Raw genomic sequence first — 12,506 nt, forward strand, 5'->3', positions numbered from 1 at the left:
AATGTTTTCCAGTAACGCCGATAGTTTTGATCATATACCCGTTAATTTCATCGGTACCAACTGATTTTCTGGTTTTGATGTATTTCCAGGCATATTCCACATCTGTCCATGTTGAGCCTGACCTGTTGTCGGAGGCAAATGGATGAGACATTACTGTCTTCTTGCTTAGGTTGTATATAATTCACATTTAGCACTTCATCAAAGTAAGTCCCGAGTTTTTTAAGAATCTTATCATCATTAAATCATCAGATTTTTTATTGTCATCTCTTAGGTATTTGAAGAGTTCATTATTTATTCTTTCTGTTTTTCACCATCCCATATAACATTTTCTTTTGCCATTAACATCCTTTTTTAATTCATCGCTTCACTTGTTCAGCCATTTTTCTTGTTCTTTGTAACAACTTTGTCTTTTGGCAACTCTGTATAATTCCATGATGGTCAGACTGTCTTTGAAATATTTTCTAAACATATTGTTCAGAACAGCAATTCTTGGTCTATCATTCCGTTATGGAGTTTCCTTCCATTTTCTCGTGCTACTGGTTTGTCCACATACCATCTTAGTTATCGTTACTAGATTTCTTTCAGATCTATCCATTCCTCCTCGAGTGTTTTTACATTTATCTTTGGTAGTAGATTGTTAGTGCCATACTACTTGGGGAAAGACTTGAGTTCAGTTGCTCTAGTTCTTATGATCTCAGAAAAGTGCATTGAAACATTAACAAATGTTGGCTGGCAGCTGGGGGGGGGGCAGGTGGCAGTTTTGCCACTATATTTTTGTTTCAGGAAAAACTTTTGTTTTGCAATCAGGAAAGCTTACTCTATTCAAAGGAAAGAAAAACCAAACATGTTAGTTTTTGATGACTTTTCAAGTCCATGAATTCAAATACAATTAGGATATCAACATCTGTGTAACGTGGTCTAGTTGAGGTTGACATTGTAGTAGTCAAGAAGTTTGTCCATGGTTTTTAGAGCTGGCTTTTGGTCTGTCTAAATCTGCAGTTGTTTGTTTGGTTCTTACACCTGGTCAATCAAGATTTCTCATAAAACAGTGCTGTTTTAGATGTTCATAAAGAGAAAGGTACTCTGAAGTCTCAGTCAAAAGCCAGTTCAGTGTTTTGTTTTGAATTTATTTATTGTCATGTTTGAGTATCAGTGGCGTAGATATGACTTTTCCTTGGAGGGGGATATAATAATAATAATAAAAACATTTTAAGTGGATGTTTTTTGCAAATGGATATTTTTATAATTTTTACCTTAATAAAAATAATAAAATAGGCTAAATCAGCACCTCATGAAGGGGGATTTTATCCCCCTCCATTATCTACACCGCTGTTGAGTATTGTTAACACAGCAAGAAGACTAGTGCTGTTTGTACCGGGTGTCCACAATTAAAATGGCAGTGTTCAGCGTGTCTCAGTAGGGGCTGTAATGATCGTAGGAGTCGGAAATTTCGTAGACATGCTAACTAAGCAATGCGCTCATGAATTATGCCATAAAAATTATTAATTCCAAGTATTGCCACTTTAAGTAAAATTTTGCGCTGTAGGCGGGGGTAGGGACGGAAAAAAAAAAAGAAACGCATGATAAACCACAGCGTGGTCTACAGTTGCCCACAGCATATTGGATGAAATCAGACTGACATGTTGTATCCCCACAACCAGAACTCACAAAATATTTGTCCCGAATGATTAAATTTATAATACCGATATAGTTGGTCCTTTATTGGACATTATAAATTTTCCAGCTAACTCATTCCTGGTTGCCAGCGTTTCGGCCCAATGTGCTAATTTGGGCTCATCATTTGGTAAATAGCACACCTACCAAGACGCATGGCTAGTGCATACCGTGTAGGCTACTTGGAGTCACCGGCTGTGCCAATGCACTATGAGAAACTTTCTCTCATATAATGGTATTACATGGATTTAGGTCAGGGAATCTTTAAGGCCACCTGTCCGGAAAATGCCTAGAGATGATGCAGTCGTTATTGAAGGTTTCTTGCAGCAAATCTTTCTCCGGTTGAGCGACATGTGGTGTTTGCACATCTTGCAGGAAAACCGGTGTGGTCATAGATGTGTTGTTGCACAAGGAGGTCCCTATAATATGTATATGTCGCTGTACACCTAACAGGCCCACGAGGGGTTATCTTCTAAAAGAAAAATGGACAGAGAATGAAGGAGCTTGTAAAATCACACCAGTCACATAAGCCAAATGCAAAGGTTGTTGCACAATGTATGAAGAAGTCGAAACCCATATGCAACAGTTGTGGAACATCACATGGTTCCAATTTGTGAACAGTATTAAGTTTTTAAGGATACCAGTGTAAAATGTACAGCAAAATCGTGTGATCTGTTGAAGAGGAGAGAGACAATTCATGTGACACTGATCGAACACTGGTTGCAGAATTGGGAGGCATGCGCTGCATGGTCAGCTACTTGACCAACTCCATGGGGATGGGCCGTCTTCTCCCTGGTGCGACAGCTAATTCATCTCTTTCCTCGAATTTCTCAATCATGTTTTTTTAGCCATTAATTGACACTGGGCCTCTTCTCAGCTGTTTGTGATATTCCCGCAATTGCTACCATTCGTGTAAAACAACTTCACTAGCAGTGCACAGTCTCTCTTCTCAATAGCATTACGTTTGACAAGGAAAAGTTCAGCTTTCTTAAGTTCCAATACACATTCCAACTGCTCTGGTCTGGTGGCATGACTTTGAACCAATAATTTTTGTGGCATAACTCGTGAGCGCATTTCTTAGTTGGCATATCTACAAAGTTTCAGCCTCCTACGATAATTACGGCCCTTGCTTTGCTGAACACTGTCGTTTAAGTGTGGACACTAGGTACAATCTGTGTTAGCAATGCTTTTCTGTGGAAGTCTGTTACTAATATTTGCCTTTTTTTTTCTTTTTTGTTGAACAGGAACCTCAAGCATTCATAGAAGTTTCAACGTAGGGGCTGGACACTTGAAATGAGGTGTTGGACTTAGGGTAGTTTTTTTTAGGTGTTTTTTCAGCTAAAATTTGCATTTTAAACGTAAATTTAATTAAAATGTAATTTTTTAAATTCAAATTTACATTTTTAATGTAAAAGTTTGTTAATATTCTACATTTTTCCTTTATGTATACATGTTTTATTAGTGAAATGTATCAAACATGAAAAAAAAAAAAAAAAAAAACTAAGTCCAAATTGTTTTTGAATAAAAGAGTGAACAGAAGTATTTTTCAAAACAAATTTCTTTTACTAAAGTTGATACAAGGAAAGGGAGTTTTTCATATAAAGGAATAAAAGCAACTTTCAAATCTTTCCTCTTTTATTACTGAATAAGAGATACAAACAGTATAATATTTCACATTTACATAGTATTTATATTTCTGTTAAGAAACATTCAAAAAAATATCACTTGTTAAAACTAATCTTCTGAATTCATTTTGTTTTACTTTACATGAAATACTTCAGAGTAATTTAATGCTATTAAGTTGAAAAGGGCTTTCACAGCCACAGATCTGAATATGACAGCCATTGAGTTTGCAGTTTTGCCTAGACATACAATACTGTTAGATTGGCACACAGACCTACTGCATAGTTCTGCAATGTTAGCAAATAGCTTTTGGAAACTGAGAATTCCATTTGCTAACACAGCAGGACCAGTCTGCCACTAATGAGCCCATACAGCATGTCTGGGCAAAACTACATACACACACAACCTAACCACCCAAAATCTGGTTCTGGTGCTGTGATATAGTTAATTTGAAAGACAGTATTGCTCCTCTGTCCAAATAACTTTTACAAAGAACTAATTTTTCAACCTCTGGTGAAATGTTAAGCCTTCAGCTTCTTCAATGTTTTTTTTAAAGTTTCTTATTTCATGCTAACATGCTGGATCATAAAAATATTAGTAAAAAATTTATTTTTAACAAGCAGTTTACTAAAATTCCAGTTCCCTGCAAAATGTATACAATCCTCAATGAATTTTCATACCATTTTCTTCAGATCTTCCCAGAAATCTGTAGCTCTGTCTTCCAGTAATAATACTCCAGTCATCAGAATATACCAATCTTCAGAGTTAAGCCAGCCAGAAATGTACTGAAAATAGGACAAAAGGAACTTGGTATAAATCCTAGTTTCAAAAAACCCTTACACATGTCTACACAGAAGATAAAAATATTCAAATGGTGGAATTAAGTACCAGGAAAAATTTAGGACAGTTAACAAAACTCAGATGGAATATAACTTTTGGGAAATGAACAGCCCCACATGACTGTCTATTCAGAAGACAACACTATATTTACTTCTAGACAAGGATTTAAAACGGAAAGATTTCACAAAACTCAATATTTCCTTTTACTGACATTTCATTACACATTTCTGTGACTACATACATGGGGTAGTTGAAATGAACTGGTGATAGACTATTCTAAGCAAACTGTGTCCATAACATTGTGTCTAAATTTAAAATCAAGTTAAGTCAATTTTTTAGGTTTACTGTAAGTCTTCAGGCAGCAGTGGAAAAGTATTATAGCTACTGGGGCTTGGAACAAGGCAAGGCAGTCAGCTGATTAGAATACCACTGCTAGTCTTGGACAATCCCTACATAAACAAATTGCTCTTCTTGCAACTCAGGCGTTATTACGCAAAATACATTGATAACGTGGTATAATTTGGACAATCAACTGTCTACGCGACATGTTTAAATTGTATGCCTTATCGGCACAAGTAATCTTTTCTGCTATTGAACTCTGCATTCTCAGCCAGGTGCCTGTGTACTGAGCTGTGATGTTACCGTTATCATATGTGATTGGAATCAAACACTATTTGACGAATTGGATGACTAAACTGCGTATCTGGTGGACTCTGATAATTTTAGTGCATGGACACACTTGACATTTAATTTACTTGTAAACTACTCATTGTATGTATGGCTATTAGGACAAGACAGCACCTAAATATCCTGCAAGTTGTATCTAGTGGGTTTAATTGCACTGTGTACTGCAACACAAACTCTTACGCTACCTGTGTGCGTGTATTACTACTGCAGTGGGTTTTTTGACAGTGCCCACCAGGGCGTGTACAGAGACTAGACTGTTGCTTCTAGCGGTGGATAGTGAAGTGCGCCTGTCTACGTTTGAAACTGTTCGGAAGCAGACATTGACTTGGAGCTATGGCTTGTGTTGCTGCTGCTAACAATGCATCTACCGTCTGGTATAGGGTGATGCCCTAAAAACCACCCAACCTGGGGAATTGTGTCCTTTTAACCTTTTTTATTTTTGTATAATAGTTGTTTAACTGTAAATATGTAGTATTTAATTTTAATTTCTTACGGTAAGTGCAGTAGTTAATTCGAAACACAAGTGAGTTATCCAGGCATGAATGCTATTCCTGTAAGTACGCCTTATAAATTATTTGTGTTAATATTTTATTGGTGTGTAGCATGTAGATTCCATTTGTATTTTAATTTGAATGTGAATTGTATCTGAGTTTTCCAGTGTGGCATCTTGCTGAAGTGAGTATTGTGTGCTGTGCTAAGGGCCAGTGTCATGCTTAGGTAACCGTCAAAATTCTCCGTTGCTTTGACCTAATTTTTTCCCCCTTAGATTATTTCTATTTTCCTGTGCATTTGCAGGTGTTTTTCTGTGTCTTGGATGCGTATGCAGTTTCTATCTTAAAATATATATATATTTAATTTTTTTTATTATTGCTATCATAGGCATGTTTTGTGTATTTTGCATTGGGTATGTCATATTATTCCTGAATCCTTTCGTGTTTCGGCCTTCTTTTGACCGTGTTTCGAGTTAATACTGCGCTTACACTAGTATCTATTTTTTTAAAATTTTATTTGTTATTACTACTATTGTAAGGTTGTAAATTTTATATCTCTTCGGGAATATTTTATTTGAGTTGGAATGGTTTATTTTCATTTCTATTGCAGGCGTGTAATGTAATATTTACTCTATTATTCGTGTAATCCCCATTAATATTATCTTTTCAACAATGTAATTGTAAGGTCGATCATTTTAAGAGGGTCTTGGGCAGCCCTAGTGCAAGAGATACAGGGTCTGGTTCTTATCTTATTTTCCATTTCAAATATGTGTGATGTTAGGATAGTTTGGGTGATAGAATAATTTTATTTACTTCAGAACTAACCTTATTTACATGTAGATTATTTAATGAATATTTGTTATACAGTAGAACCTCGATAATTCAAAATCCGTTAATTCAAAATCCCGCCTAATTCGAAGATCTCGTTCCCGGAAACATGAGATACAGTTTCGCATGTTATTTAAATTGTTTAATTCGAAATACACATCATTCGTAATTCGAAGTACAATGTCGGCCCCATTACCGAAATTCAGACTTTTAATTCGAATCTGCCTTTACAGTTTAAAACAATAGTATGTTACAGAGTAATTTCTACTTGAAATTTATCCGCTCCGCATCATAATAGAACACTCATTCCGGAACGTGGAAGGGTAGCTTTCCGCACTTACACTCACTTCGGTGGGTCTACAGTGCGCTTCATGATTGCTAAATTGAATGAAATCTGAATTCTTTTGTATTCAACCTTTTAAGGAACGCCGTAATATCACGCAACAGGCAGTGTGCGAAAAACAGAATACGCGAACACTGGCGGTGCCGACAGTTGACGAAAAAGCGTAGCTCAGATAAATTCGTAGGCACCGAACAATAGTCATTGCCGGTGAAACTGCATTGCTTTATTTTAATGCAAGCCCAAACGGTCTTATGGTTTTAAATGGGTCATAGTAGTACGTTGCAATACACATGGGATGGAAGCGAGAAACTTTATCCCCTCGTCATAGGAAAGTTCGATAAACCACAATGTTTCAAGGGCGTCTGGCACTTTTCATGCCAGTACAAAGCATATAAAAATTCAAACAGTACAGAAATCCAAAAAATAATGCATTTGCACAGGGGGACCGGCATAATTTATCCTCGTCTTTGATTGTGTGATTTTTTTCTTTCGTTGCATGAGGTTGTTTGCCGGTGAGATAGCCGAGTGAATTACTTGAATAAATGCACCTTCTTGGATACATTTTGGGAATAGTTCTTTTTTCATGTCATTTGAAGGGTATAAACTGTGAATCAAAGTTAACTGCATGCAGTAACGGGCCATAGAATATTTTGTAACGCTGCAAGGGTTGGTACTTCTGAAATCCGAATTGGCGGTTAATTCAAAATCACGTAATTCGAAGTACGATTTTTGAGTCCCAACGACTACGAATTAACGAGGTTTTACTGTAGTCCCTAAAATTTTATTATTTGAAAGTTTTTCCTTAGAAGCATTATTTTTTTTCTCAGAGTTATTTAATTTTCTTCTCTCATAGTGGCTGCAAGTAGCCTAAGCAGTGGCCTCTACGGTGTGCACTAGCCATGCGTCCTGGTCGGTATGCTAGGTACCAACTGATCAGCCCAACCCAGCACACGGGGACAAAACACTGGCAACCAGGAATGAGAAGATAAGAGCTGTTTAAATCTGGCTGCTGCTGATGTGCTATTCTGTTTTTTAACTTGTAAAGGGCGTTCTGGGTTTTTATTAGTACAGGATAAATCTCATCCAACATGACTCCTAGCCTGAGTGGCTCAGTTGATTAGTGGTCTTTCTGAGCCCAAGTTCCAAAATCAAATACAGCTTAGGTCAGTAGCCTTCAAGTTTCTTGCTCTGCAAAAGTTGCATTATTGTGGGTTCATACTTCCACTTGCTGCGGGTGTCTCATTTCCGCAGTACACCGCTTTTAGTAGCCTCCCGACAGTACTAGGGATTATATGAACTTTTACTTGTGAAAAATTACTTTCTCAAGAAAGATCTTTCAAAATATCATAGGAATATCATATCATCTACAGAATGGTTTCTCAGTGCAAGAAACCATTTTTGTAGGTTCTCTCCTGCATATTATGCAAGAACCATTACTTACATTGTGCAACCAGTAGATAGTATGTGCCAGAGAATTTCGCATCAAAACAGTTAAAGGGCGCTTCAAAGGTAACAATTCCAAGTGATCTGTTTCAGGCACATAAAAGAACTCGTGGAATAACATTCTGACACCCCAACATCTGTATAGGAAGAAGTATAATAAATAACATTGTTACATTCAGCTCTGCGGCCGTTTGAGCTCTCATAAGGCAACAAGCTATGTACAATTCTGTAATATGGAAGAATTCATTACAGCTATTTCAATGATTGGTGACCTGTTCAATCGAACCTTTTTCACGAACAAACAAAAGTTCCAGTGAGTGCTAGAGAAGAATCCATATCCTACTCTATAGCGAAGGTCCCTATAAATTATAAAAATGACAGTAAATACATCCCTCTTCGTTAGACAGTTATGCCTTTCAGCATTCAATCTTCAATGAGATTTTTACTAAACTCTGCCACTATCCTCTATTTGTAACTAGTTTTGTGGCTTCACAATTAAGTATTTATTTATTTTCCACCTAGTCGATACAATGATTGCTTAAGGCAATTTTTAATGGTCAAAAGTGGTACATGTTTCGTATATTATCAACATCTTCAGCCACATAACACTGTTTAGATGAAAAATATATAAAATTGACAAAGTAATGCTTTAGAGGAAGTGTCCTTAAAATTAACATACTTAATTGTGAATCTATTGAAGTGCGATACTGACCATGAAGCTGATTTTATGTAATAGTTTTGTGGCCTCGTTTAGTTCTATACTTCATCTTTGAATCATTAGAATCTGAGTAACCATCATTGTCTGTCTCCCTCTACTTCTCTTACCCTCCACAACAATGTCCATTATTCCCCTAAGTAACCTAACCTCCATTCACCTCACCTCACATGAACCAAGCACCAAAGCCATATGTGTACAGCTTCAGTCAAGTTCATTCCTAACTTAGCATTTCTCCCCTAATTCGAGTACCCTCCTGGCATTGTTCCTACCGTGTGTACCAGTGTTCCATCTCGCCGATTTCAAACATATTTCGATTCCATCCCGCTTTCCCTCCCATAAAGCAAAGTTGTTCTGAAAACAGACTGATGTACAGATAGTTTTGTTTGGAAGACTTCCTTCTCCCAGAATACAGTACTGTTTATCGCAACTGCAAACTCACGTTAGCTTTGCTGCACTTTGATACAATCTCATGTCTTACCAAACTACCATCATGGGAGAATACACATCCTAACCACTCAAAATGATCTACCTCTTCCAGCTTTGTATTCCCAATCTGACATTCGATTCTCTTACGTCTTGGAAAGGCTCATATTTATATTATAATCACTGCACCAATTTTGAAGTTCGATCAAACTGCTTATTAAATTTATATTTTCATGCATACACACACACACACACACACACACACACACACACACACACACACACACAACTTTATGCCTTTTAGTTATTATACCTTTCAGTAGATCCATGTAAACTATGAATAACAAAGGCAAAAATTACAGCCTTGTTTAACCCCTGTTAAGTACCTTGAACCAACAACTCATTGAACCATTAATTCTTACTGCATAAAAATAAGGGAGTATAAAGAACTGAAGTGTTTAAGGGAAAGTTTCATCTGTGACGGAATGCCCTTTAAACAAATGAACATATGAGTACATTCAAAAATTATGTACAGCTGAGACTGGCAATGCATACCCAATAGCATTCAAACATTTCAGCGAACATTTGATCTCCTGGCCATTGGCTTGCCCAGCAGAGCATGATTTATGACTACAACAGGCTTTAAAACTGAAGTTTTCATTCCTGAACAGAAATCCTTACAGCTCTGATGCCAATGCACCTAACAATTTAAAGATAAGAGGTATAGAACAAATGAGGCCACAGCACTAGTTGCAAACAGAGGATTCTGACAATGTTTATATATTCAAAGAGGCTTGCAGACTGAACACTGACTGGCATAACGGCCTATAATGATAATGTATGTATGCTATGGCTGTGAGACGCTAGGTATGTACGTTCTTTACCAAAAGGTAAGTCGCCAATTGTACAGGAACCGTTATAACATTTCTAAAGTGTTTGGCTTCATTATGAAAAAATACTCTACAACAGTTAACAAAACTTGGGTTTTGTTTCCATATTCTGAGGGAGGGGCAGGGGAGAGAGAGGAAAGGAGCTAGAATAGTGGCTTGGCAATATTAATTCATCTACCATCTCTGAAAATCTTGTTCCAAGGGGTGCAGAGTTGTCTATCTAGATGAAACTTGGTATGACACTCATGAGATTGTGAAGAAAGGGCGAGACGATGGAACATGTAATTGCATATTGGAAGCACCAACATCACGAGGCACACGTATTATGGTATTGCATGTTTGAGGCAGTGAGGGCTGGGTTGAGAATTGTCTATTTGTCAGCTAAAAACAACGGAGATTGCAAAGCTGATAGCCATGATGAAATGGCAGCTCAAGTTTTTGAGAACTGGTGTAAGTCCTATCTTCAAGAGAACCTATCCCGTGACTGAAAATGTGGTATCGTGATGGACAACACAAGCTATCATTCGGGGCAGGTGATTCGGTTTCCTTCCATGAACACCAATATTAAGGACAATAATATTCCAGTGCCAAAACCTACTCATCAAGACAGTTATGTTACAGTAAATCAAATCGGCCAATATCAGTAAAAGGTACGTTGCAGAGGAGATAGTAGCCTCATGCAAACATGAACTACACAACATCTTAAGTAGGTAGTTGGTGAAAAGTATCAGTTTTTTCAAATACGCTTCTGAACAGGAGCTACAAAAGACATGTAAAAGACTTTTTTCTTCATATTGGAAGAAGAGGATTTAACAAGATCTTAGTTAAGGACAAGTAATTAATCACTTTTTAAGCATTCCTCCCCACCCCTCCATCCACCATCCTTCTCCAATAGAAATTTTTTGAGTTTCTCATGTAAATTATTAAGATTAATACAAGAACATAAAAATATACTGTGCTTACTTCTATCTTATTTACACCTGAACTTTTGTCGAAACGTACTGTTAATTATTTTATAAAATTGCCAAAGGCAAAAATAAAGTATCGATTAGGTGGATAGTTTGTAACATGAAGTGTTGTGACTCCCCTCCATATCACAGTATTTTAAACCTCACAGAAATTATCTGGGCTCAACTGAAGTCGCATGTTAGGGAAAATAATGTTACACCAACTCTCCTGTCTAAAGCATTTGATAGGCTGGATCATGGGAGACTACTGGCAAAAATGAGTGCAACTGGACTAGAAAAAAGAGTGACTGGAATGGGTTGCTATATTTATAGAAAATAGATTAGGCAAAGCTTTATCTGACCTTGTAATAATTAAGAGGAGAACTCAAGGCAGTATTATTGGACCTTTATGTTTTCTTATATGTATATAAATGATATGAGTAAAGGAGTGGAATCAGAGGTAAGGCTATTTGCAGATGTTATTCCGTATAGAATAATAAATAAGTTACAAGATTGTGAGCAACTACAAAAGACCTCAATGTTGTGAGATCGACAGTAGGCAATGGTATGATAAACGGGGTTAAAAGTCAGGTTGTGAGTTTCACAAATAGGAAAAGTCCTCTCAGATTTAATAACTGTGTTGATGGGGTGAAAGCTCCTTTTGTGGATCACTGTAAGTATCTGGGTGTTAATATAAGGAAAGATCTTCATTGGGGTAATAACAAATGAGATTGTACATCAAGGATACAGATCTCTGCACATGGTTATGACGGTTTTTAGGGGTTGTAGTAAGGATGTAAAGGAGAGGGCATATAAGTCTCTGTTAAGACCCCAACTAGAGTATGGTTATAGTGCATGGGACCCTCACCAGGATTGATTCAAGAACTGGAAAAAATACAAAGAAAAGCAGCTTGATTTGTTCTGGGCGATTTCCGACAAAAGAGTAGCGTTACAAAAATGTTGCCAAGTTTGGGCTGGGAAGAACTGGGAGAAAGAAGACAAGCAGCTTGACTAAGTGGTATGTTCTGAGCTGTCTGCAGAGAAATTATGATTGTTGTTTAAATGGGCCTACATTGAGATCATCGGCCCCTATATATATCTCGTATGGTTGTACAAGTACAGAAAAGTTTACAAATAAATGGAAATATACAAATTTGACAACCATTCCACAGCACATGGTGTCACTTGGTGTAGAGTCTTCAGACAACCGTCAAATGCAAGAAGTGGGCACTCCTGAACAATGTGTTGTTTTCTTCGGTCCTCCACTCCACAGTCACAGGCAGCAGATGTACGGAAACCCCAATTCTTTAAGGTGTGACCACACCTCCCTTGACCAGGTTTGGCAGGGTAGTTGGGAATCCCTCTACCTTCTTTGTAGGATCTTCAATCAGGTGAGCATTGTTTGTATGAAATGAAATGAGAAATTTAAAATTTCAAAAACATTTACTGACCAAAATAAAAAACGTTATGAAGAATGAATGGATGGATAAGAATTTAAAATAATCAGTGGATCCGACTCAAAAACTATCATAAATAATAGTATTACTGGCCAAGGGACCACTTCTAAAGCACAATCCTGAATGGAGGATGCTTGTTGTC

General features: G+C 37.1%; 2 long non-coding RNA genes across 8 annotated transcripts in view; one reads left to right on the forward strand and one right to left on the reverse strand.

Moving 5' to 3' along the window:
• LOC136882079 (uncharacterized) overlaps positions 1-3,201 on the forward strand; it is a 40,853-nt gene extending 37,652 nt beyond the window's left edge. For all 3 annotated transcript variants that reach the window (XR_010861083.2, XR_011018765.1, XR_010861084.2), the window contains exon 5: positions 2,919-3,201. This is a non-coding gene — a long non-coding RNA (uncharacterized lncRNA). The remainder of the gene's footprint in view (positions 1-2,918) is intronic.
• A 104-nt stretch (positions 3,202-3,305) lies between these two features.
• Positions 3,306-12,506, reverse strand: part of LOC136882306 (uncharacterized) — a 42,744-nt gene continuing 33,543 nt past the window's right edge. For all 5 annotated transcript variants that reach the window (XR_010861136.2, XR_010861140.2, XR_010861138.1 and 2 more), the window contains exon 4: positions 3,306-4,082. This is a non-coding gene — a long non-coding RNA (uncharacterized lncRNA). The remainder of the gene's footprint in view (positions 4,083-12,506) is intronic.

The sequence above is a fragment of the Anabrus simplex genome, chromosome 10 (assembly GCF_040414725.1).
Source record: "Anabrus simplex isolate iqAnaSimp1 chromosome 10, ASM4041472v1, whole genome shotgun sequence".
Lineage (NCBI taxonomy): Eukaryota > Metazoa > Arthropoda > Insecta > Orthoptera > Tettigoniidae > Anabrus > Anabrus simplex.